Source organism: Elephantulus edwardii, unplaced genomic scaffold, assembly GCF_000299155.1.
Source record: "Elephantulus edwardii isolate Elephantulus edwardi_28Jun2011 unplaced genomic scaffold, EleEdw1.0 scaffold00011, whole genome shotgun sequence".
Lineage (NCBI taxonomy): Eukaryota > Metazoa > Chordata > Mammalia > Macroscelidea > Macroscelididae > Elephantulus > Elephantulus edwardii.
The window spans coordinates 7012362-7039581 of NW_006399761.1; the positions used below are offsets into that span (position 1 = coordinate 7012362).

General features: G+C 41.3%; 1 pseudogene; it reads left to right on the forward strand.

Moving 5' to 3' along the window:
* LOC102851458 overlaps positions 1-21727 on the forward strand; it is a 61463-nt pseudogene extending 39736 nt beyond the window's left edge.
* Positions 21728-27220: the final 5493 nt, after the last annotated feature.

The window sequence follows — 27220 nt, forward strand, 5'->3', positions numbered from 1 at the left end:
CAGGGTTCTCCTTAGCGGCGAGCAAGTTGAAAGTTGGTCTCACAGACTTTGGACATGTTGAGAGGAAAGACCAAACCTTTGGAAATGACATCATTCTGGAGAGGGTTGTGGTTAAGATAGTGAGAGAAAGACCCTCAACAGGATTAATTGACACAGTGACTGGAACAAGGGGATTGAGCATATGGGCAACCATGATGATGGTACAGAGGATGGTATGGTTTTGGTCTGTTGTTTATAGAGTGACTATGAGTCTTAGTCAATTTGAGGACTCTTAACAATGGCAACAACAGTGCCACATCCTTGAATAAAATGTCAAAAAGGATGAGCTATCGCACAACGTTATATTGACACCAAATAGTTACAGTAGATGTACAGGTTATGAACTTCTGACTTAATGACAACTCTTTCTTGTCCTTTAAGTAAAGCTTCCAGTGTACTCTAATTGGTTCTGTCATGGGTGAACAGTGAACCAAGAATAGACCTGAAATTTTTATTTTATTTTTGGTTTTGAATGGCCCGTAACAGTGGCCAGAACAGCAAATGTTTTGTTTGTTTCAAACATCTAGATTGGGAGACTTCAACAAGATACAGTGAGGGCTTTCAGGAGCCTGATGCGTGGGACGTCACTTTGACAGGACAGTGTGGACTGTGGACAGCTGCACACACTCAGCACATCTCAGTGAGCCGCCACCTGTGAGCAGGACAGCACCGCTTTGCCTCCCGGTCCATTGTTTGGCGCTCTTCTTCAACGCCACAACTCAAAGGCATCACTTCTTTTTCTGTCACCTTTATTCATTTTTCAGCTCACAGATACATAGCAGGTAATTGAAAATACCATGGCCTGGGTCAGACACACTCTCATCTTCAAAATGACATCATTGCTCTTCAGTATTTTGGAGAGTTCCCTGACAGTGGATTTTTCCAAAGCAGTACGTCTCCTTATCTCTTACCTGCTGGTACCAAAGGAGTTGATTGTGGATCTAACCACGGTGACTTAAGGGTATAAATGAGAGTCAAATGTAGGGAATTAATTGTTGAGTGTTGAGTTTTTAGAATTTGTTTTAAATATAACTCAGCTGCAAATTTATATAATTTCTTTTTTATTAATAGTTTACTTAAAAACTAACTTGCAGAATTCCTTGACATCCAGCAGTTGGCTCCTAGGAGCTAGTTGAAACCAGGTCCAGCGTACTTCTGTCTCTATCTCGAGAGCAGAATGGTGGTAGCACTGTCTTACAAAGAGGAAGGCAAACACTTTTGGCCTTTTTACACCCGAGATAGTACTTTTTCGATACATCTCCCGGCAATGGAGGGTTAGGTGTGTGTACTTTGGCCTCCGAGGGGATTGAGATTATTTCAAAATTATTAAAAAAAAACAAACCCATCACTATTCAGTCAGAGCCCACTCTTAGCTGCCCCTCCAACAGTTTTTCTGATCTTTCTCCCTCAGAGCAGTTGGTGGATTCCAACTGACAGCGAGAAGTGTGGTCTTTGAGGAAGGATACCTCTTCCCACAGATGATCCTACGAGAGCCCAAGTAGGGGTTATGGTTTATTGTGTGTCGTTGAATTGAAACCAAGTTGTGGCTAACCCTTCAGCCAGTTTTCAGAGGTGGTAAAACCCATGGGAGACAATTGCCTGTCCTTCTCACATGGCACAGCTGGTGGATTTGAACCGTGTTCCTTTGGAATTGCAGCACAGCTTTTTCTCACTTGGCCACCAGGGCTTCTTTGAAGTTCGCTCTCACCATCCTTTACTCTTAAGAATGTTGCTACTCTTAGGAAATTCATAACAAATCTCTTCATATTCTGGTGGAAGTAGAATTTCCCATGCAATGAGGAGTCATTCTTTAATGTCCTCTCCCTCTGTGTCTCTGTCTCTCTCTATACATTTGCAATAAAAATAAACATATGTAAATATATATGCATATATACAGAGATAAACAGCATAATGTAACTTTTCAAATGAGAAATAATAAAATAGAGATGTAATGCATGATACAGTTAAAAAAAAAAAAAAGAATGTTGCCTGAAGCACACTTGGCACTTGGTAGCCCAGATTTTTCAATTTTAATTTGAAGACCCTGGAATGCCTTTGCTACTGTTTCACTCACTTAGTGACTAATCTTCATCATTTGAGATGATGCTAAGAATTGTTGACCATGAATTTGTTGAAGTTGGTGTTTATCTTTAGAAAGAATATTAAATCATCCTGCAAGTATTAAAAGAAGATGGAAAGAATATCCTGAGTCACTATATCAAAAGGACTTGGCAGACACAGAAGAATTTAATGAAACAACATATGAGCAAGAGCCTATGGTGATGAAGGAGGAAGTTCAAGCTGATTTGAGGAAAATAGCAAAAAATAAGGCCCCAGGAGTACATGGTATACCAATTGACATATTTCAGCTAACAGATGCTGCCCTGGATGTGCTCACCAAGTTGTGCCAAGAAATCTGGAGAACAACCACTTGGCCAACTGACTGTTCCCATCCCAAAGAAGGGAGACCCAACTGAGTGTGGAAACTATAGAACAATATTGTTGATTTCACATGCAAGCAAGATTCTACTGAAGATTATCCAAAAATGATTGGAACAGCACATCAGCAGAGAACTGCCAGAAGTCCAGGCTGGGTTTAGAAGGGTTTGTGGTACTAGAGATATTGTAGCTGATGTTAGATGGATCTTAGCTGAAAGCAGGGAGTACCAGAGGAATGTCTATCTGTGTTTCATTGATTATGCAAAGATGTTTGACTGTGTGAACCATAACAAACTGTGGCTGACTCTGAGAAGAATGCGAATCCCAGAACACTTGATCGTGCTAATGCTAAACCTATACTTGAACCATGAGGCAGTCATCAGAACAGAGCAAGGGAACACTGCATGGTTCAGAATCGGGAAGGGCGTATGCCAGGGATGTGTCCTGTCTCCATAGCTTTTCAATCTATATGCAGAGCAGATTATCCGGGAGGCTGGGCTCTATGAGGAGAAATGCAGCATCAGGATTGGTGGAAGATCTATCAACAATCTGCGTTATGCAGATGACACAACCCTGCTTGCTGAAACTGAGGAGGACCTGAAGCACTTGCTACAGAGGGTCAAGGACTGCAGCCTTCAAAATGGACTGAGGCTCAATGTCAAGAAAACAAAGATTCTCACCACTGGGCCAATTGGCAGCATCAGGATGGATGGTGAAGAGATTGAGATTGCTCACAGCTTTCGTTTGCTCGGCTCCACAGTCAACATTCTTGGGACCAGCAGCCAGGAAATGAAAAGACACATTGTGATGGGAAAGTCTGCTGTTAGGGACCTCTCTAAAGTACTGAAGAGCAACAGTGTCTCTCTGGAGACTAAGTTGCGTCTGGTACAGGCCATGGTCTCTGCAATCACTTGTTATGCATCAGAGAGCTGGACAATGACTAAGGAGGATAGAAGGAGATTTGATGCCTTTGAGCTGTGGTGCTGGAGAAGAGTATTGAGGGTACCATGGACTGCTAGGAAAACAAACAGATTCATCCTCGAGAGGGTTAAACCGGGCTACTCCTTGGAGGCAAGGATTCTGAGGCTTGGTCTGACATACTTTGCTCATGTTGTGAGGAGAGACCGATCCTTGGGAAAGGACATCATGCTTGGGAGGGTGGAGGGCAGGCTCAGGAGGGGAAGGCCCTTTGGGAGATGGATTGATTCAGTGACGGGGATAATCGGGATGGTTGTGTCGGAGACAGTGAGATTGACACAGGACAGAACATAGTTTAGGGCTATTGTACATAGGGTTGCTGTGAGTCACAAGCAACTCGACGGCACATAATAACAACAGAGAAAAATATCACTGAAAGAAAAAAATTAAAACCTGATTAGTTTTATACAGTATCTGTCCTTGTGGGACTGAGTTCACTCAGCATAATGCTCTCTAGTCCCTCCCATATTGGTTCTCGTAGAATGAGTATAAGGATCCAAGAGGGGTGGGAGAGGCTGCAAGAAGAGGGATGTTGATGTGCAGGGGGAGGGAGGGATTAATCATTATGTTGTACAATTTGATGGGTGGGAGGCGAGGGAAATGGAAAGAATTTGTTCAAATTTGTATTAGAATTTTGTAAATAAACTAGTGGGGAGGGGGGAAACTGGGGAAAAAAACAAACAAACCCCAGAACATGCAAACAAAATCAAACCAACCTGATTAGTGATTATTGGCATAGGCCTTTCCTCTGTTTTCATTTCTGAAGCTCACTGGATTTTTAAAAGGAGAAATCTGTTTTCTAGTGTAGACTTGCCCCTACTGGTGCCGTTTTAATTTAGTGCTAGAAACCCCCTCAGCCCTGCCCGCTGTAATCTCTTCACAGCACGTTTTAATAACACACCTCGCCTCCTGTTCTTTGTTCCTTGACATCAGCAACTCTAAAAAGAAGGCTGTGTTTTTATAGAGAGGGCCGTGATTAAGCACTAGGTAAAATATTACAAGTCTGGCCAACATTTCAGGGGATACTTTGACAGGTATTAAATTTTTGACGCAAATTTCATGCATGGTGATTTAGCTAATTTGCCAGCATTACAATTCTCTTTAATGACTAACTTGTACCTCCAGCTAATAACAACAAAGTATATCGTGTCCAAAAAATGTCAGTGATGACCTACTGTGGTCAGTTTTAGGAACTTCTCTAAAAGAAATCCTATCTAAATTAGAAATACCGAGGTTTAAGGCCTTCCTTCTTCAGTTTAAAATATTTTATAGTGCTATGAATGTCACATTTTTTACAACTTGTAAGCAAGTGAGGTCCCTCTGTAGCACAGTGGTTAATGTACATAGATGTTAACCAGAAAGTCAGTGGTTTCAATCCACCTCCACCAGGAGAAAGATGTAGTGATATGCTTTTCATTAAGATTACAGCTTTGGAAACCCTTTTGGGGAGCTCAATTCTATACTGCAGGGCACCTGTAATTCAGAATGGACTTGGGTTTGGTTTTGGTTTGTACGTAGAACCAACATGTGACATTTTTCCCCCACAGCCATTCAAAAGGCATGTGAAATAAATTGTCTATTTGTCAACTGTATTCTGCTGGGGCTAGAGTTAATTCTAACTGCTGAAACTGGAGCTGTGAAAGATTGACATGGGCACACATAGGTATGGCTGTCTGGAGCACATTTTAATTATGAAAAGACAACACTTCAAAACAATGCAGGTGGATACTGGGACCTGTCCTTAAATTGGCTGGTCTGCAGGAAAATGTTTAAAGTCATACACCCCTAAGAGGACTTCTTTCATTACTTCACTGGAATCCTCTGAGCTTATCTATACTTTTTATCCTAAGAATATACCTGTAATTGTTCAATTTAAGCTAGCTGTTTTTATTCTTTCCAGGCCATTTACACGAAGCTCCATCTGCAATGTCACTCAGACCCCATCACATCACAATTATGTTAGCTTGCCGGTATCCCTGAGATCTTTGAAGTCTTACCTCTCCCTTTATGCAAAGGCAATTTTCTCCCTCATCTTAAAGGTTAATGTGCAAGGTGAAATCCCATGATCTCAGAGGCCGTGGTTTTCATGAGTGTTAATACCCACATAGTTTGCTCAGTTCAGGGACCGGTTTGCTCAAGTGCCATGTGCAGGCTGAAGAAATTAGGACGAGTGCATGTTTAATCATTTTCCAGGGGAAGAAGAAATACTCCCTTCCTCAGATGCGCCTCTGAGAAGGGCAGGCTGAGGGTTAAAAACGCGTGTCTCCAACTGCCAAGTGCAAACCGAGCTGGAGGTCACTGTCATTTTCTCTAGCAATTTCCATTCCTGAATAGAGAATTTATTCCCTCCTCAGTCGCCATTCCGTCTGGATTCCTTCCTCCCTTCTTGTTGTTTCCTTTCTCTTCCCATATCCTTTTCTTTGATTCTTTTGGACAGCAACACAATTTGTTAACTGTATGGTAGAAAGAGCTATTTGTCATAAATAAGCATATTTATGGAAGTTGTCTCTAGTGCTTCTGCTTAAACACGTTTGAATCAATGATTCACTCATGTCCACAACCGACTATACTCAGAGCCTTTTTCCAGCACAAAGCATTGACGACTATGTTGTTATTGTTGTTATGTGCTGTCAAGTTGCTTGTGACTCACAGTGACTCTGTGTACAACAGCTCTGAACCCTGCCCTGCCCTGAGACAATTTCACGGTCTCCACACATCTATTTCCATTACCCTAGTTACAATCCATCTCATCTGGGGTCTTCCTTTCTTGTGCTGTCCCTCCACCCTTCCAAGCATGATGTTCTTCTCCAAGGACTAGTCCCGCCTGACCACGTGCCCACAGTACGTGAGATAGAGCTTCAGAATCGTTGCCTCCAAGGAGCAGCTTGGTTTCACAATCTCCAGGGCTGGCCTGTTTGTTCTCTGGGCAGTCCATGGTATGTTCAGTGCTTTTCTCCAGCACCACACTCGACAGCATTGATTCTTCTTCTAATATCTGTGGTCATTGTCCAGCTCTCTACTGCATGACAAGAAATTACTAATCCCATAGCTTGGGTCAGGCACACCTTAGTCTCTAGACTGACATTGTTGCTCTTTAGCACTCTGGATAGTTTCCTGATAGCAGATTTTCCCAGTGCAATTTGCTTTTTGATTTTCTGACTTCCGGTGCCAAGAGTCTTGATAGTGGAACCAAGAAAGCTGAAATTGTAATATCAGTTTCTTCACCATTTTAGTTATGATGCTGCCAATTGGCCCAGTGGTGGGAATTTTAGTCTTTTTGATGTTGAGGTTCACTGCATACTGAATGCAGTCCTTGGCCTTCTGCAGCAAACGCCTCCTGTCCTTCTCAGTTTCAGCAGGCAAGATTGTGCCATGCATCTAACACAAAACGTTGATAAGTTTCTCTAATCCTGATGTCACATTCCTCCTCATAAAGTCCAGCCTCCCAGGGAATCTCTTCTGTATATATGTTGAAAAGGTGTGAAAATCGGATGCATCCCTGGCATACACCTTTCCTGATTTTGAACCAGGCAGTCCTTACCTGCCTGGTCTGCTCTGACAACTGCCTCCTGGTCCAAGTATAGTTTTCACATGAGCACAGTTATTTGACAACTATAAGAGTGGACAATGTTGAATATTTGTCTTAATTCTGTTTCACACTCTTCATCATTTTGGCTTTTCATGGACTGTTACAATGTCGTTCTGGTTGATTTCACTGTATCCATTGTTACTTGTTTGATGATTTTTTTCTATAGCTTCACCGTTAAGCAATATGGACACAAACCAGATCGTATAACAGCACCTCTTCTTAGACTCCAAACCCCGCCTTCTCTGGTTTATAAAGCTTTGCATTATCTGACCACTGTTTACTTCTTTCATTTCATCCCCCACTTTACACTATCCCCACTATGCTCAGATGCATTTCTCTCTGCAATTCTAACAGACTCAGAGTTCTGGCATTAGGACCTTTGTGCATGAGCTTCTCTATGTTTAAGATCCTTTATTCTCCCTGATATTGATGGGCCTGCTTCATTCTTGCCATTAAGATCTCAATTTAGGTATCCCTGCATCACAAAGGCTTTTATTCATCCCCTTTCAAGTTTTAGATGGACAATTATTCTCTGTAGAGTCACATGACACTACTTGAATTCTCTACATAACTGTGCGCATTCTTTGATTTATTATGTGTATGTTTATGATAAAAATAACTTGTTTGCTGAAAGCAACAGTATTTGAAACACTGAGTGAAGAGGAGGGAAGCCTTTAGCAAGATGGATTGACATGTTGACAGCAGCACTGAGCTCAAGCGTGTCAGGAAGTGTGAGGCTGGCACACAGGCTAGGACAGGGTTCACATCTGTTGTGTAGAGTGTCGGTATGAGTCGTACTTGACTCAACAATACCTAACTCCCACGGCAACTGAGGAAGAGAAAAGACCATGACCTTCAACATGGATTACAGTTCAACACAAAGGAAACAAAGCCTTCTACAACGGGACCAAAAAGCAACATCACCATATGTGGAGATGAGATTAAAGTTGTCAGGGATTTCTTTTTACTTGGATCCAGAATAAATGTACATGGAAATAGATGTAAAAAAACATGATGTATAACAGTGAACAAAAGACCTCTTGGAAGTGTTAAAAAACCAAAAAAGGTCCCTTTGTCATGTTCAGTAACAAACTATGCATGTAATAGTTGGACAATAGGTAAAGAAGACAGAAGAGGTGTGGGGGGGGATTGTGTACCAATGAGGGAGTTTTTCTTTCGCTTTTCAAGGATAGGAGCAAAAGGGAGGGGGGAGGGGTTTGTGCGGGGAGAAGGGTGCAACAATGAATGAATGGAATCCCAAAATCTCTGTTAGATGTTCATTGAAATGAAAAATAAATAACCTAAATTAATAAAAAAAAAAAGAAGACAGAAGCATTGCTTTTGATTTATGGATTGCCCAAGAATGGTGAATATGCCTTAGTGAACAGAAGAATAAATAAATTTGTGTTGAAATAAGCACAGTCAGACTGGTCGTTATATGGTGAGACTCCACCTCAGCAAACTTTGAACATATCACCAGGAATGAGCAGTGTCTGTAGAAAGAGGTTTTGCTGGGTAAACAGGAGGATTAGCAAAAAAAAAAAAAAAAGGAAAATCGCAATGAGACAAATTCACGCCGACTGCAGCCATAGATTGAAGCCAAGCAGAGATTGTGAGGACGCAGGCTTGGCCTCCAGATCCACAGTGCTCTGTTTACACAGGGTCATTATGAATTGGAACCGCTTGATGCCATCCAACGCCAACAACACAGCCTTCATTGTTTGTGAATTTTTAAAAATCTGTCCATAATGTAACTACATCATTTGTGGGGACTTTTCTATCTTGTTCAACCCCATATCCTCGGTGCATGATTTATCATAGACACTCACGATATACGTCAGTCCTTTTCTCTGCTTTTATTGGTATCTCAACAATTTTTTTTAGTGGCTAATATATTCACATGGTTAAAAATCAAACCATTAGTAAGGTTTGAAGGGCGTGGGCTTGCTTCGATTGTGTCCCGTCTTCCAGGTCGTCGCTTCTTTTCTCTCTTCTAGGGACCTCATTTTGTGAAATTTCTCATGCATATTTCCAATCATTTTTTCATGCAACTACACGTCAAAATTATTATATACTCCTTTTTTATGACTATGTACTCTTATCCTTTTCTTACTCTTTAAGTTGTTATAAAATGCAAACTCATGCTATTTGTTTCCTTTAACAAAAGGTAATAGAGATAACGGTGTATTAGTGTGCATGGAGTTTCCTGAATCATGCTTTCAACTGCACATACTTCGTTGTGCAAAGGTACCGTGGTCTGTATAACTAGCCCTCATTGCAAGGCACTCGGGTTCTTTTCAATCCTATGCCGTTCAATGTTGCACTGAATAGCTAACTTTCTATATACATCATTTCATATAAATGTAAATGTGTAAGAAAAGTCCCCCAAAATAGGAATGCAAGGTTAAAGTGAAAAACACAATTGTAATTTTGATAAATATTCATGGATTACCCTGCATGGAGGCGTGTGGCACTTCCTTTCGAAAAACAAAGCATCGCAAAGATTGCTACTCCTCAGTCTCACCGAGAGAGGTTATTGCCGAACTTCTGGCTTCTTGCCTAGATGTTAGGTGATAAACAGTATCTCTGTACAGTTTTGATTTCTATTTCCCTTATTATCAGTTAGAAAGTGCGAAATCATAACATTAAGGGCTATGGACCTGGCCTTGAGAGTCCTGCTCTTGTCTGTTGACTAATGTTTTGTTTGGCTTATTAGTCATTTCTGTTTCAATTTATAATTAAGTGTAATAAGGTCTCAGGCCTTTGTGGTTTCAATTCATTGTCCAGACCATTGCACACATATTGTCCAGTTAATCATTTGTCCTGTGAAACCTGCTTTTGCTCAGATTCATTTCTTAATTTTTTTGTATTGCTTCTGACATTTCAGTCTTGGAAAGTTTTCCCACTCCCAGATTCTGAAAGAATTTATCTCAACTTCCTTTAGATTCCTTTTGGTCAAAATGACTCCTTAGAAATGGTTAGAGGATCCACCTTTACGTCTTTTTCCGGATGGTACTTAGTTGTTTCGACACCATTTATCCTTCAGATATTACTTTTATCATTTACTATATTCTCGTGTGTAATTTGGACTGTTTATGGAAGCTCTTTTCTATTGCATCTGTCTGTCTTTCAACTCATGTGCCAATAAAAACTAGTCTTACCTTGATTATATATTTTAAATTGGAGATGGTCTAATCACTTTTCCCTGCCCATACTCTCTTAGGAACCAACTCCATTTACGCTTTCCTGCCAACTTCACCTTGATGGTTCTTAATACTATTTCTATTGACCTCTATGTTGCTAAGTCAAATCACCTTTTCTTAATTCTTATATTACAAGACAAGTTCATAATGTAGTAAAATAGTCCTTTGAAATTCTTTATTTTGATATAGACTTCTTTCTTGGTTCTCTTTCTAATTCACTGGTCGATTCTTTGCACTTTTAAATTTTTTAAAAAAAATGTTGCATTTCTCTTAACTGTATACACTGGACTGTTTCATGGCTTAACCCTTCTGACCTCTTCACTATCCTCCCTACTCTCATTTTCTGGAGGATCTAATCTACAAGTTGTTGTTGTTATTATGTGCCATCGAGTCATTTACAACTCATAGCGACCCTATGTACAGAGCTCTAAATGCCATTCTATCCTGTGCCAACCTAGCCATCTCAAACACACTTATTCCCACCGCTCCAGTCACAGAATTGATCCATCTCATCGAAGGTCTTCCTCTCCTGCGCCGCCCCTCCACTCTGCCAAACATGATGTCCCTCTCTAAGGACCAGTCCCTCCTTGCAACATGCCCAAAGTATGTCAAATGAAGCTTCAGAATTCTTGACTCTAAGGAACATTCTGGTTTTACCTTTTCCAGGACAAACCTGTTTGTTCTCCTAGTCCATCACATCAGGGGTTGGTCAATGGGAGATGGGTATTGAATGTTATAGGTGAAAGTAGGAAGGGATAGTGGTGGAGTAAGGAAGCGTGGGTGGACAACAACATTGAATCTATCGGTCATTGCTATAACTGGGCAATTGTCTTTCATCTACAAGATGGGGTCTGAAATACCAGCTGTGCCCTAATGGCTTCCACATTTTGTATTTCCTGCTGGGTCTGTTTTTGTGTGTGTGAATTCCAGACTCATATGTTGTTGTTGTTAAGTGCCATTGAGTCGTAGATGACTCATAGTGACCCTGTGAACAAAAGACCTGAACACTTGTATAGCTTTCGTTGTTTCTCCAAGTTCATCGAGTTTCCAGAGGTAAGCTATTTCTGAAGTGGATGCCACTCCTACTTGCAAGCTTGTTTTAATCGGAGAGCTCCACCAAACACTGTCCAGCAAAAGTAAAATTATTATCGCCTTTGACACATCAGTGTCACAGTGTTTAGCATCACAGCAACCACTAGTTACCTCTGTACAGCAAATGGACAGACCAGTGCTGTACCACTTAGAAGAATGTTTGACCCAAGATTATAGTCAATGTGTCTATTTGTACTCCAAGATTACTACAACCAAGATGTGATTCTTAATATCTCTTCGCCAATTTTGCTCTTATTTGAGTGGAAAAAAAATAAAAGTTTTGCACTCATCAACCCTTCTCTGATGCACCTCACTTTCATTAAATTAACAAATCCTTCCACCTCTAACTTCAAAATATCCTCACTGCTGTACTCTGGTTCAGGACTTCAGTATACATCCATCATTTCCCAGGACTATGGCTGCATCAGAGAGTGCAGGTGGCTTGGTGGTAAGAAGTTGAGCCTCCAAGCTCAAGGCACACAGTTTGAGTCTACTGTGTAACAAGATGGGCAGTCCTTTGTGGTGGTGTTCATGGCCTTTGAAAACACACTGGAGGGTCAGCTATGGGTGAGTTCCAGTTCCATGGTACATAACAAGAACGACATTGCTGTATCATTCTACCTCTTCCTATGTCTTCTATAACTCCAAGAGGTAACTATATCTCTTCCTGTAGTTTATTCTTCTCACAACAGCCAACTGAATACTATTAAAAATAAAAACCATACTATCATACTTCTCTGCTTAAAATTTTCTGTGGAGATATTACCCATCTCACTTGGTGCAAAGACCAAAATTCTTACAACCTAAAACATCCTAAAAAGTGAGATATCTACAGATATCCACAATGATACTCTTGCTGTTTCTCAAACACTCATGCACATTCCTACCCCATGGCCTTGACCAGCTGTCCTCTAACACTTCATTCAATTCAGAACCTATGGTGTGATGATTGTTCTCTAGGTAAGAAGCTAAGCACAGAGAAGTATGAAGTTTCTCCTGAATTGGCATAATAACTACTTTGCAAAAACTGGAAACCTAATCCATATCGCCTTGATTTCTAGTATGGCTCTGCCTTTATTGTGGAAAATCCCTAGTTCCTTGTTTCCCTTCTGTTGCCATGTTACCTGAAGCATCTCACCAGGACACACAGTTGGGCCTTACTTTACTCCCCTATGAAATGAAGACTCCAGACAAGATGATCTCCAAGTTCTAATGCACTCAGGTGCCTAATAATTCCATGATTCCAAGTTTCTTTTCTTCTTTTTTAAATAAAAGAAATTATTTTATTAAAGATTATTACACTACAGTATTTAACAACAAGCTATTGTGATGCCAAGTAAATTGGTTACTGATTTGAAAGCTTTGCCACTTGAGCATGTATTTAACATAAGGGGGGGCAGAAATGACTACTTGTCTGAATAAATAATTTTGAGCAGATAATTCTGCCTACTGTAATATATAATATATACAGCTTTAGGACAAGGACTTGATGGTAACCATAGTTTTGAATTCAGCATCCCTGGGTGGTACAAATAGTTAACACACGTGGCTGTGATTCCAAGTTTCTAAGTGTTGTCAGAATGAGAATATAAGTGAGATGGTTTGAGAAATGCATTCGTACAAAACTTGGGTAGGCATTAGTGGAAGGGGAAGATGATCTCTTCTAAATGTTGTCGTTTATCTTTGAGTCGGAACTGATTCATAGCTGACCCATTGGCGGGTTTTCAGAGGCAGTAAATTACACGGGAGGAGATTGCTCTTCTCTCAAAGGAGCATCTGGTGGATTTGAACCACATGCTTTAAGATTGCAGTGTAGCTTCTTACCACTAAGCCACCAGAGACTTCAAAAAGTAGAGTAGGATTGAAAATGTATTTTTCGACTATTTAGGTTTTTCTTTTTACTCCATTAGTGGCTCTTTTAAATATCTGTTGTTTTAATTCAGTGTTTACACATTTAGAAGTCACCTTCTAACCCAGAATCTGCTTACCACTCCATTGTTAAATCAGGATGTGTAGATGGGAGATGGATGAACAATTGCTCCTAGCCAAGCTAGTGATCCCATAATGTTTTCTGATTCCACTCATAAAATTTGCCTAGCTATTTGTCTCCCTAGTTTTGGTTACACTCACGGTAAAACTTCAGTTATGAGAATAATCCTATGAAACATAATAATGAGTGTAGAACAGCATGAACTACAATGGATACAAAGCAAAGCAATATAAAATGAAAAAAAAAAAAGAGAGGAAAACAGAACCAACTTAAGTCATCTCAAGAGAGGACAGCACTGTTCTAATCCTTTGCCCTTGTGTCAAACTTTATCCATGTCACGGCATTAGCACTCCTGTCTCTTAACTGGGAGCAGCCCTCGTGGAGTTGTCCAGGCTTCATCAGGCAGATATGCCACCACTGTGCCTTGGCTCAGTTCCGTGTCTTCCGTGTTCTCATGCACAATCATCTGTCCTGCCTGGAAATGGTCTTTTCTGTACCTAAAGGCCCAGTTCTTGAGGAGATGTGAGTGAGAACTTCATCTTCTCCCTCCATTCCACCTTTAGTCTCCTTCACTGCTATTAATGTCACCACTCTCTGTGTTACTGTTCATTTCAGATTTTTTTTTTAACCCTATAACAACCTGGATATGTTTTCTACAGACTTTTGTTGTTGTTGTTGATTGCCGTCAAGTCGTAGACGACTCATAGTGACCCTATGAACAAAAGACCTGAACACTTGTATAACTTTCATCTTTTCTCCAAGTTCATAGGGTTTCTGGAGACAAGGTGTTTCGGAATTAGATGCCACTTCTGCTTCTAATTCTACAGACTAGGATAATATTTAACATTGACGTATATAGGAAATGTAGCATTTCTTTTATTTTCTTGAATCAGATTAAAACCTACAAACTTGAGCAATAAGAACGGAAATAGCATTGACTGTCTCTGAATTTTTATGGACAATTTCTGAGTCAAAGTTGTGTGCTTTTAATTTGACTCATTGATTTTGTTTTCTTTTTAATGAATAAAACAGTACCCAGGCCGAGGCTCCTAAAATCTACATATTCACATAGATGAAGAACCTTCAGATTCTTTGCTCTGAGAATAGCACTCTCTTTTAAAATCTACTGGTGCTCTAATGAATGATGCCTTTGCTCATGACTCCACAGCCGTGAGTTTGAGGGAGCCCGGATCCAAGCCGGAGCCTTTTCCAATTCCTGAGCCCTCACTTTGGTCCCTGTGGCATCCCTCTTCCTCAGCATCTTTAAAGCAGATTCCTCCGAGGAGGAATGGACAGCTTTGAGTGCCTTGACTACTTTGACTGCCTCTCAGTGTTTCCCAGTTCATTTCTCGTGAAGAGATGGGTTCAAGTGCAGGCAGCAAGGTCTAAGTGGAACCGAGAGGAGGCCAAGAACACGGATAGTGGAGGGATTTGAAGGGGTGCCAGCGACGAAAGCCACTAGCCCCACTTATGCTATGCGATAACCCCTCTTAGAATTTATCATCTGATACAGACCGAGGTGCAGTAGGCAAAGTCCTAGCAGCATGTGTTGTTGTTGTTGTGTGCCATCAAGTTGGAACCGACTAGAGACATCCATTTTAGAGGACACTTGGGAAGAACATTCTATCCCAAACCTAGGCTAAAAATAAACTCTCTGTATGCACCCTCTGTCATGTTGCACGTATCTCAGTAAGGGAGACAGAATCTAATCATCTCATCCTCTGATGTGAAAGCCTCTGTGGTTTAATATGCACACATCACAGATTGCAAATTTTGCTGCCGGAATTCAGACTCCAACAAAACCCTAGCTGTCTCTTGGACTTGAAATGTGTTCTGAAATGTATAATAAAGTCTATTGAAACCAATGAAGCATCTCCAGGAAATGCTGGTTTAACCCACACAGCCAATTCTCCTTTTCATAAATTTAATTTGTATTTTTTTGGTTGAAGAAACCGTTCTCTGAGGCTTGATATAGGCAGGCTCTGAGGCGGATACTGAGGTCAGAGGCTAGGAGGAAAAAAAAAAGGGTTTCATTGGCTAAGTTTGTCAGGCCCTGACTGGTTCTCTGATGCTGTAGCTTTTTTCTTTCCACAGCCAAGATTTCTTAACCAACGGGGTTGGTCCTGCTTTAATTCTTGGATCTTTGGGTCATAGAAAGTGCAACAATAAATGAATGGAAATCCAAAGTAAAAAAAAAAAAAACCAACCCAAATTGACAATGATCCAAAAAGTTTATAGCTCAAACTTTCTCAGAGGCCTTTGGAAGAAGGACTGATGAATCACTGGAGGACATTATGCTGAGTGAAATATCTCAGTCACAAAAGGACAGATACTGCATACTATTGTAAAACAGGACTGACATAGGGGTTGGGGAGGAGACTGAAAAAGATGGGATAAATTATGTATACTGCATTGAAACAGATGAGAGAGAGAACTGTTTAAAAGGGATGTATGATTAAGTATTATTGTCATGACAGGAGTCCAGAACAAAGGCTGCACAGTGGAGTAGACCTGGGGGGAGGGATTGTATAACAATGAAAGAATTCGTCTTTTACTTTTCAAAGAGAAGAACGAACTGGAGGGGAGGGCTGGGCAGGGAGAAAAGTGCAACAATGAATGAGTGGAAATCCAAAATCTCTGTAAATTTACATTAAAATTAGTAATAATTTAAAAAAAATTTAAAAGTCACAGCCCTGAAAATCTGTGCACCTGGGATCCACACTTTTTTCTTGAGGCCGACGTGAATTGAAATCAGCTCAATGGCCACTGACAATGAGAAGTATTTCCATCCTAATTCATCACGGGATGGATGTTGGGGAGCTGACCCCGGTAATCAGCGGAGGCCTCTGGGCTATTCTTCGTTTCTCATCAGGAGCCCATAGCTTGTTTCAGAAACCTAGACCTTACACTCCACCTACATCCTGGGGCTGAAATCTTGCTCCCAAAACTGAAGTCCATTCCTGGCTTTCTCTTTCCAGGGTCAATCTCAGCTGTTTGAGCCAGTTCTCATTCTCAAATCAAGATCTCTCAACCATAACATTATTACTCTGTTGGGACAGATTATTTTTTTTTTTCCTTTGATGACTGATATACACACTGAAAGGTGTTTAGCAGCAACTTACATGACAGAAGAAATCGCTCCCTTTTTCTCCCTAGTCAGGACAATCTTCACTCTTTTCAGACATTGCCCAATGTCCTATAGAAGGTAAAACTGATGTTGGTTGAAAATTACAGCTCTAATTTCATCCAAGGACCAAACCCCAAACCCAAGGATGGTGATCAGCACCACCAGGAGAATTCACCGGTGTCCATGTCAATAAAAACATAATGCAGCCCTCAATGAAAGCCACATACATAATTGCAGATGTCCTAGTGGATACATTGCTGTAGTGTTTATGTTCCATTGAATTAGAAGTGACTCGTAGAGATGTAGATCAAATGGGAGGAGATTTCGCATCTTTCTCCCACAGAACAGATGGTAGATTTGAACTGCCTTCCTGTGGATTTGGCAGTGCAACTCCTTTCCACAAGGCCACCGGATCTCTCTTCTAGACAGCTTGAAATTTCATATGAAATGAAACAGGTACCATTAATTTTGATAACAGTTTTAATTTAATCTAGTGTAGCTGTAATCGCGAAGCAGGAGTGGCATCCACTTCCAAAATAGCTTGCCTCCAGAAACCCTATGAATCTGGAGAAAGGATGAAAGTTAGACAGGCGCTCAGGTCTTTCGTTCATATGGTCACCTATGACTCAACGGCACTTAACAACAACAACAACATAGCTATAATTCACTACTAATTCTTTTACTAAGACTTTGCTTGACATTTTGTGTGAATTTGACACTTACAGCAAATTTCAGTTTGAACTTTCAAATTTAGTCGTATTTTGAGTACTCTGGGGTCACCTTTTGAGAATGGTGATAATTTAATGATATGAGACTTGTGAAGGAGATACTCCTGTTAAGACATTTTGTGTGTCCTTTCTGATAGTTAAGTCTTTGAAATAATGCTTCTGAGTCTAAGCTTCAATATTTGTAAACCAAACCAACTCAAAGCCTACCACTGCCGAATTGATTGAAACTCATGACTATCCTTCATCCAGTTTTACAGACATTGAGTTTTTGTGAGCAAAGTGATTATCTTTTTCCTTCAGAGCTGCTGTTGGAGTTGAACTGCTAACCTTTTCCTTAGCAGACTGACATGTTACACAGCACATGATCAGAACTCTATACCTGCAAGGGAAGTTATAATAGCTACTCTTTGAGAAATGGAACCTGGTGGTCTCGTGAGTAAGGAGTTGTGCTACCAGCCAGAAGCCAGGCAATGTGAATTCACTAGCTCAGTGTCAGAAAAGTGAGAAATCTCCCATATGATTTATAGCCTTAGAAAACCCACTGGAGGGTCAGCTATGAGTCAGTTCCAACTCAACAGCAAGGGATTTGAATATGAATTTTGAAGGGTAGTTATGATGGACACATGAAATAATGAGCCTAGTGTTTGAGAATTCTTTATCTGACCTTGAACAGAACAAGGTACCTAGAAATGAGCAAGAGCCTGTGGTAATGCAAAAGGAAGTTCAAGTTGCTCTGAAAGAATTGGCAAAAAAAACAAGGCTCCAGGAGTTTACGGCATACCAATTGACATATTTCAACAAACAGACACTGCCCTGGTTGTGCTCACTAAGTTGTGCCAAGAAATCTGTAGGACAGCCAGGTAGCCAACTGGTTGAAAGAGATCGATAACTTAATTAATTGTTGTTGTTGTTGTTATGTGCCGTCGAGTCATTTGCAACTCATAGCGACCCTATGTACAACAGCCCTAAACCCTGCTCTATCCTGTGCCACCTTAATTAATAGGGTAACTCCATTCCCTGTTCCTCCACTATCACAAGGGGGCAATAGTAATCAGTTCTCTTAGGACTAGTCTCTTGTTTAAAACATTACCTCTACTCCATCATGCTTTGTGTCTAATCTGACATCCAGTGGGCTTTCAGAACACCACAGTGTGTAAGAGAGCTCATGCCCATCCAGTGTGATCCTGTTCAGATGATGCTAACAAAACCATGTTGGACTGCATCTCTAGCTAATGATAATTAAAAAATAAAACAACCTAGCTCTCTCATCTTCTTTTTACTTCTTACATCTTGATTGGAAGTAAAATAATACCATATAGGAGAAAAAAAATACTTTTGAAGTAATTCTTTATAGCACAAAGGGTCACTTGTCCAGCAGTGCTCCCAATAAGTCACTGTTTATGGGCACAAAGACGCAAAAGCAACATTTTGAACAATGACCTTTGTTAACAAGTGAACAAATTGATATGTAAATTTAGCTATACAAATGGTTAGCTTATTTTATCAATTCTGTGCCTTAGATAAGATATACAAATTAACTGTCATGACAGAGACAGCCCATGATAATACAGCTGGTGTGTTTCCATGTGTATATGATATATGTGTGCAGGTTCCTTTACGACGTGTAAAGGGCGGCCTCCTAGGTATCTTTAGTGAGCGAAGGTGAACTGATATTAGTGATTTTGAATATGACAATAATATGTATTATTATGTTGTTGTTGTTGTTATGTGTCATCAAGTCGCCTGCAACTCATAGCGACCCTATGTATAACAGCCCTAAACCCTGCTCTATCCTGTGCCAACCTCACTGTCTCTGACACACCTACCCCAATTACCCCAGTCAATGAATCAGTCCACCTCATAGAGGGTCTTCCCAAGCATGACGTCCTTCTCCAAGGACTGGTCCTTCCTTGCAACATGCCCACAGTATGTTAGATGGAGCCTCAGAATCCTTGCCTCCAAGGAGAAGCTTGGTTTATCCCTCTCCAGGAAGAACTTGTTAGTGTTCTTATCAGTCCATGGTATATTCACTACCCTTCTCCAACACCACAGCTCAAAGGCATCAATTCTCCTTCTGTCCTCCTAGTCATTGTCCCACTCTCTGATGCATAGAAAGTGATTGCAAAGACCATGGCCTGTATCAGGTGCACCTTAGTCTCCAGAGTGACACCAATGCTTTTCAGTACTTTAGAGGTCCCTAACAGCAGACTTTCCCAATGCAATATGTCTTTTAATTTACTGGCTGCTGGTGCCAAGAGTGTGGACTGTGGAGCCAAGCAAACTAAAGTTGTTAGCAGTCTCTTCACCATCCATCCTGATGCTGCCAGTTGGCCCAGTGGAGAGAATCTTTGTCTTCTTGATATTGAGCCTCAGTCCATATTGAAGGCCATTATTATGTTGGCAGTGACAAATTGAAGAGAAATGGAGTTGCATTCATCTCCAAAAAGAGCATTTAAAAATCTATCTTGAAGTACAGTAAGTATAATGATGTGAGGGATCAGATACTACCCATTGCATACAAAGAAGACCTGTTACTACAAGTATCGTTCTAATATACACACCAGCCACTAAAGTAAAAAGTTAAGAAATTAAGTTTTTGTACTTAATAGCAGCCTGAAATTGCTAGAACCTAACACTCAAGATATATTAATGAAATTTAAAAAAAATATATATTAATAAAGTGGATGACTGGAATGCAAAATTTGGAAACAAAGGAGAAGGACTGGTAGTTGGAAAATAAGGTCTCGGTGACAGAAATAAGGTTGGAGATCAGGTGATGTAATTTTGTACTTTCAGTGATTTCTTCATTGCAAATCATTTTTAAAACCATCAAGGGTGACCATACTGATGGGCTATCCAGGAAACAGACTGACTACCTGTGTGGAAAGAGAGTCAGTAGAGAAGTTCAATATCATCAGTCAAAATGAAAGAAGGGGCTACTGGTGGGGGGGCAGCCCACAAATTACTCACGTGCAAGTTCAAATTGAAACAGGAGACAAGCCGACCTTCCAGGGGGTTTTCAGAGAGTGTAAATCACAGGGAATGAGATTGCCCATCTTTCTTCCTCAGTGCAACTGGTGTTTTCGAACAGCTTGCTTTGGGTTGACAGTGTAACTCCTTGCCCACTAGGCCACCTGTGCTCCCCTAGAACATGTACAGCACCCTGTTTTACCCTTGTCTTATTTTGCCTCATATCCTGGTTCCACAAAATCTGTCTCCTTACCAGCTTGTGAGTTTTCTAGAAACATCTGTACCCCATCCACAAGGCCAGAAACTACCCATATATACCTATTAAATTGTAGGTACTTTTTACATGTGTGGTAAATGAATTAAATGGAATCATTTATCTGCGTGAGAGGCAGCTCCTGGGACAGTGGCAGTCCCACTAATATGTTCCCTTAGCTAGTTTAGAGAGCTTCCCACTGCAAAGATACATTCCCCGTAGTGGTTCTGAATAATGAGGGTGAGCTTGTTTAAAACAGCGGCTGGCGTCCAATGAAACATTTCCATATCTTTCTAGATTCAATAACACATTTACCATTTCTTTCCTAGTAATTCTGCCTTGTCCCTCACATTAATAATTTGTTCCACATGGTCACTCATTTAGGATAATAGCAGACCAAGAGGCGTAACAAACGGAGACGGGGGCCATACCTGATCGCCAATATTCCATTATGCTGCCTTGAGCCGTGAGCCTGGTAAAACTGTCAGGGTCTGAAAACAAAGGAACTCTGCCCCAGTCTACATTAGGAATTCAGTGCCTGTGGTAACAGTGATGAAATTATATAGCAAAGGGGGAGACAAGGCTGTAAAAAGGGGCCACACTGAAAATGAGCTGATATTTTAAAATGTGTGCCCAGTTGAACCACGAACATTTGTATGTGTGCCGCCCCATGATAAGCAGTAGAGAGGAGATAGGCAAGGGGCGGCAGAGCGCTCAGACTTCAAAAGTGCCTGACACAGTGAGGACATAAAGCATTTAGGGAGAGCAGCCGGAATGGAATGGGCACAATGTGTGCTATAAACATGCAGAGGCTGAGAGATTATTCATTCTGAAAGCTTTGTGGCTTTGGGAGGAATCGAGAGGTTAGAGTCCCACTTTGGTATGAAAGATAAGACGCTGAGAAGGCATGAGGCGGAGTGTGCGTGCGACAGTCCCCGAACGTTCCCACCACTAGACGTGTAAGGCACCACTGCACGCCTTTGGCACCACTCAGATTTGAGGCTTGTTAATTCTTTGCTGTTGGGGAGCACAGGTGGGGTGTAGAATATTTAACAGCATGCCCTGCCTCTCCCCAGCAAATTCCAGCGGCGTCACCTGGCCTCCCAGTTGCTATGAACAAAAATGAACTGCAGACATTGCCTAATATCCCCTTGGAGGAAGAGCGAGACTGCTTCCTGGCGCTAAGTGCTGTCCAAGAGCGGAATCTCGGGGAAGAGGGGACGTTGTCCACCACGGCCAAGGAGTCTGGATTTTATCTGTGTGGAATGCAGGAGAACAGGCTGCTGAGAACATTTATAATGAAGAACGACAATTGCTGATGGAAGATAAGACAATTTAGAGGAAAAACTCTCCATAGTCGAGCGGTGAAAGGGTTAGGCTTGGCCACACTCTGACTCCACTCACATCCTCTTAATGCCCCACAGCTTCAAGCCTGGCTGTGTTCAGACAAGCATTTCCACCCAACTGCACTTGTTTACTGTGTTTCAGAGATGCTTTTCTTTGTGGGCAAACGAAGCAGTACAACTCCCCGCACCCTCTCCTGGTCTTCCCTGGGGAGAACAGCCTTAAGCAGCATCGAAAGCAATCTGTAGCCCGGGAGTGTTGGCTGAGCGTGGGTTAGAGAAGAAGCAGGGTAGCAGAGAAGCAGTGTAGCAGCTCAGTCTGGTGTGTGGTGCGAATCCCCAGGGTCCATCCTCCAGCCCCAGGGAGAGGAGTTAGAAGCCACTTCTCAAGCTTCTGAAGGCTCCAGAGTGGTCATTCTTTGTTCTCACTCCATTCGCTTGACCCATTTTAAAGCTGTAACCAATGGCAGCAAAAACACAATCGTAACAAGTGCTTATTTAAAATTTTTTTTTGTTCCTTTCCCTATAAAAACACATTGAAATGAAAAGGAGAACATTATTTATCCTGGGTCATCCGTTCTGTGGCTATCATTGTTAGGATCCATGGAGAGAATTCAAGAGATGGCCTCAAGCCGATTGAAGATGCCACCGGGTTACCATAACGGCTTCACCTACTCTCTTCTCCTCATCCTCACTGGGTACGGTGATGGATGAAGAAAGACTTTCAGTGAGAAAACTTTGGAAATTAAATTCACCATCAGTTCAGTGGTTTTACCAAAAGGAGGAAGTCTCTCAATATCGTACCCCCATATCACAGGCTGAGAGAAGGATCCAGGAGAGATCATAGAGTGCCCCGAAGAGTGGTCCGAGGAATCAGGAAACTTGCCTTCAAACCCTATCTCCGCCACTTCAGTGGTAGATGGCTTTAGGAGGTCTGTTTATCTATAGGATATTATTAATGTATATGGGCCTCTGGTGGCTTAGTTGTAAAGAGTTGTGCTGCCAATCCAAAGGTGGATGGTTCAGATTCACCAGCATCTCTGCAGAAGAATGGGTGGTCTCATCTCTTATAATTTACTGTCTCTGAAAACCCACCAGCTAGGAATGAGTTGGTTCTGAGTCAAAGGTACATAACAACAAGTGTGTGTGTGTGTGTGTGTGTGTGTGTGTGTGTGTGTGTGTGTATATATGTTTGATTTTTGAACAAAACAAACATACTTGAACTTTGGACTCTCACTTACACCTGGATTAACATCACAGGGGCCTAGTGACAAGAACCTGTGCTCCAATCCTGAAGGTACACAACTCGAGGCCACTAGCTGCTCCGAAGAAGGATGGGCAGTCTCCTCCTGTGAGATTAACTGCCTCTGAAAACCCACTGGAGAATCAGCTGTGGGTCAGTTCTGTCTCTACGGTACACAACAACAATGGCTTAAGAGTAGCCATTGAGGTCTACAGGATTCAATATGGGCCACATCTCAACAACAGAGAAACAAAACCCTCCACCGCTGAACCAAGAGGCAACATCATGATAGATGTGTACGCATCTGAAGTTGTCAAAGGTTTCCTTATACTTGAATCCACAAGCCACACCTACGGTAGAAGCAGTCAGGAATCAGAATACTAGCTGTACTGGAGCCATCTGCTGTCACTGACAACTTCAGACTTCTACAGGGTAAGGATGTCGGTTTAAAAACTATGCTGAGGCAAGCCATGGTGGTTTTCAGTTATTTTCTGTGCTTCTCAGAGTTGGCCATTGAGTAAGGAAGACTCAAGAATTGATGTCTCTGAATGGCGTTGGAGAGGAGTATTGAGGCTGTCATAGAGTGCTAGATGAACAGATACATCTGTCTTAGAGGAAGTGGCACCAGGGAGCTCCTTAGAGTCACGGATGGTGAAACTTGGTCTCGCTTACTCTGGGCCTGCTGTCAGGAAGCACGAGTCCTTGGAGAAGAGAGAAGGTCAGTGAGAATGCGGAAGACCCTCGAGGAGGTGTAATGACACAGTGCTTTGCACAGTGGGTGTAAGCATGACACAGAGGGGGCAAGGCTGTAAGGTCTGTCAATCATCAGGTCCTCACTAGTCAGCTTGCTTGCAATGAATCCTAATAGCAGTTAATCACGTACATGAAACATTAGAGCTCATCACAGTAGTAGAGTGTGTGTGTGTGTGTGTGTGTGTGTGTCTGTCTGTCTGTTTGTCTCCAGGTATAAGTGGGCCCATACATTTTAAACCCATGTCATTCAAAGGTTAACTATATTGCATATGTGAATTTTTGGCTGGTTGCTCGGTCAGCATTCTAGCTTCTCGGTTATATCTTCATCAACTGTATATACATATACACATATACATACACACACATACATATGCACATACACTCAGGAGGTTGTGCTGCTAAACCAAAGGCCTCATCTCTCTGACCATAGGCTTCGAGGGAGAAAGATGACCAGTCTCCTTTGTGATTCACAGTCCTAGGAAAACCAATGGAAACTCAGCTATGAGTTGATTTTCATTCCGTGCCCACGAGTCTGTGTGTGTATAAAATAATTGCTTGATGATGCTATTATTGGGATTGTGAGCACAAATGAAATATAAATACCTTAATAGTTTCATTTCAGTGTTGGAGGAAATCTGTTAGGAAATCTATGAAGCATCAACTTCTTACTAAGTGATGGTGGATTTTAAGGCATCAATTTACTAAAAAAGCTAAGTGTTTTCTCCTCCATTGGCTTCAGCAGTGAGTAGGAAATGCAGTGGCTTGAGTCAAAACTCAGCTCTTGCATGAACTCTGATTATGAGCTGAGCTCTCCAAACGTGAAGTCCCTATTTGGAACAGAGTATGATATGCACCTCTTTTGGTGAGAGAATTACTATATCTGTGCCACCTACTGAAATATGTGGGTCAAAGAGAAGTTTGGTGACCCATTTACTCATCCCAGGAGATTGGACTTTGGTGTTGGACTGCACGGGTTCTCTCCTAATCCTAGAAAATAGTAAAAATGTCTGAGAACTTCTGGTGGACATGTTCTCATTCTTCATAGAAAGGCAAACGTATTTCCATCTCAGTGACAGGCAATCTCAAATGCGTGTGTCTCTTTTTCCATCATATACATCAAGTAAACGGACCTGATTCAAGTGTCTTGCAAAGCTTGCCAAAGGAAAGGGCAGTCAACACAGTAGAGAGTAAGATCCTTTATTCTGATATTTAAGGATGTATCTGCTTTGTAGCAATCGCTTCCCTGGGCCATGAAACTCTTTTTTATTGACTAAAGAATGTAGACATACTGTCAAAGGATTTTAAATCAATTTTATGCAGTCACTTCCTTGAACTATCATTACTCCAATAAGATTCATATCTGCAGCTGATTTGAAAAGAATTCTGACTGAACTATCAGAGCTGAAGCTCTTATTAAAATTAAAAAACCCTTCTCTGTAGATTGTTATTTTCCCAGCACTTAAAAGTCTGATATGAGAAAGAAATGAAATCCCATTTTGCATCTGTCTCTTTAAATGTGGGCTTTTAAGGATCATAATCCCGGAGTCTGGGTTCACACATATCACCTTACTCCTAACAGAACACTGGGATTAATGGCCTGGCATTAAAAGCAGAAACAAAAATGCAATTGCTTTGGGAGGCACTTAAGTACTGTAATACCTAGTAGAAGGAAAAAAGTTTAGTACACAGCTAAAAAGCTAGGTTTATATTAGTTATCAATGCAATGGTGTTAGGACATAATAGATCATTCTGCCGTTCATTGAAACTACAGATAAGATTTATGTGTTTAACCCTTGATAAATTGGGTTCATTTACTGCACCATTGAGAATCAATAAGCAAAGAATCAATCCTGATATCTTTCTTTGATCACCCTTTGCTAAATAGTCCCTGACAATTGTTATTCCATATTATTTGCCTCTAGAATAACCATGACACTCACCTCATACCAGATGCCAATATCCATGCAAGCAGTCATAATACAGGGATTAATCAAACAAGGACTTTACCCTCACAGATTACGGGAAGAGGATATGCAGTTGATCAATAGCATATATAGATGCTTTAAAGTATAAATAGTAGAAAACTGATGCCCATTTCCAGAAAAATTGGAGAATAATCCAAGAGTATCAGCTTCTTTACGTACAATCTTGGGACTTCCATAGAAGGGGGAAAGAGTTTAATGTTATAATATAAGAGTGTGTGTGTGTGTGTGTGTGTGTGTGTGTGTGTATGTAAATTTTCTACTAGATTATTTACAAAATTTGAATACATTGTTTTCTTTTTTCTTAAAATTTTATTATTTTTTTGTGTGTACCGTCAAATCAGATCTGACTGGTACAGGAAGACATTGTTCCTCCTTCTCGAGCAGAGCATCTGGTGGATTTGAACTGTGCACCTCTGAACTTGCAGTTGCAGCTTCTTGCCACTAGGCCACCAGAGCTCGCCGAATACATTGTTTTCAAGAACAAATTCTTTCCATTTCCCTCACTGCCCACCCATCAAATTGTACAATCCAATGATTAATCCCCCCTCCCCCTGCACATCCACATCCCTCTGCTTCCAGCCTCTCCCACCCCTCCAGGATCCTTATACTCATTCTACGTTAGTGGTTTTATACAATATCCTTGTGGGACTGAGTTAGTTCACTCAGTGTAATGTACTCCAGTCCCTCCCAAGTTAGGTAATAATTTACAAAATCAATGTTCCTGCGTGCTGCATAGTATTCCATTCCAAATGTATTTTTATAAATAAAGATGAAAAATATGAGCGATGGCTAATAGAATGGTTCAAATTCTACATGTGTTTGAACAGTAGATGAAAGGCTGAAAATCGAGAATGGGGGTGGGGAGCAAAAAGTGTACAGCACCATGAGAGGGTTTTCAGGGACATTGGAGTTTCTGGACATTGTTTTCTAATCACACCTTTTCTTGTTTTGAGTAGATCATCATCTGCCCAGCTCCTGTGGGGAGAGCACTGTGAGCAGGAAGTTCAGAAAAGCATGGACTTCGGCTAGACCTGGGGGATAGATACTACGTCAAGGACTGCAGGCATATTAACACCATCCAGACCAGCCTTCTCCTGCTACCTGCCTCCTCTGTCTGCAACCAGGGCATCAATTGCATATAAGAGAGAGCAGAACACCCTGGAGAAGAGTAAACCCTGGTTCTGAGGTATGAGGGGATCCCTTGGAATGAGATGTCCGTGGGAAGGATGGGATGGACATTAAAGGGAAAGTTACCATCTCCATTAGTGTGCTGAGAGCAAGCTCTGGCTAAGGGGTAAGGCGGTGTGACGCCAAACCAAAGGCAAGTGGTTTGAATCTGCAGGTGCTCCATGGGAGAAGGACAGACATTCTCCTCCCCTGTGATTTACTGCCTGTGAGAACCCATGGGTAGTTCAGCTATGAGTCAAATCTCATTGAACTGTTCATATCAACAACAGTGTGTTAGAAGATCTGTTTAGAAGTTGCTAG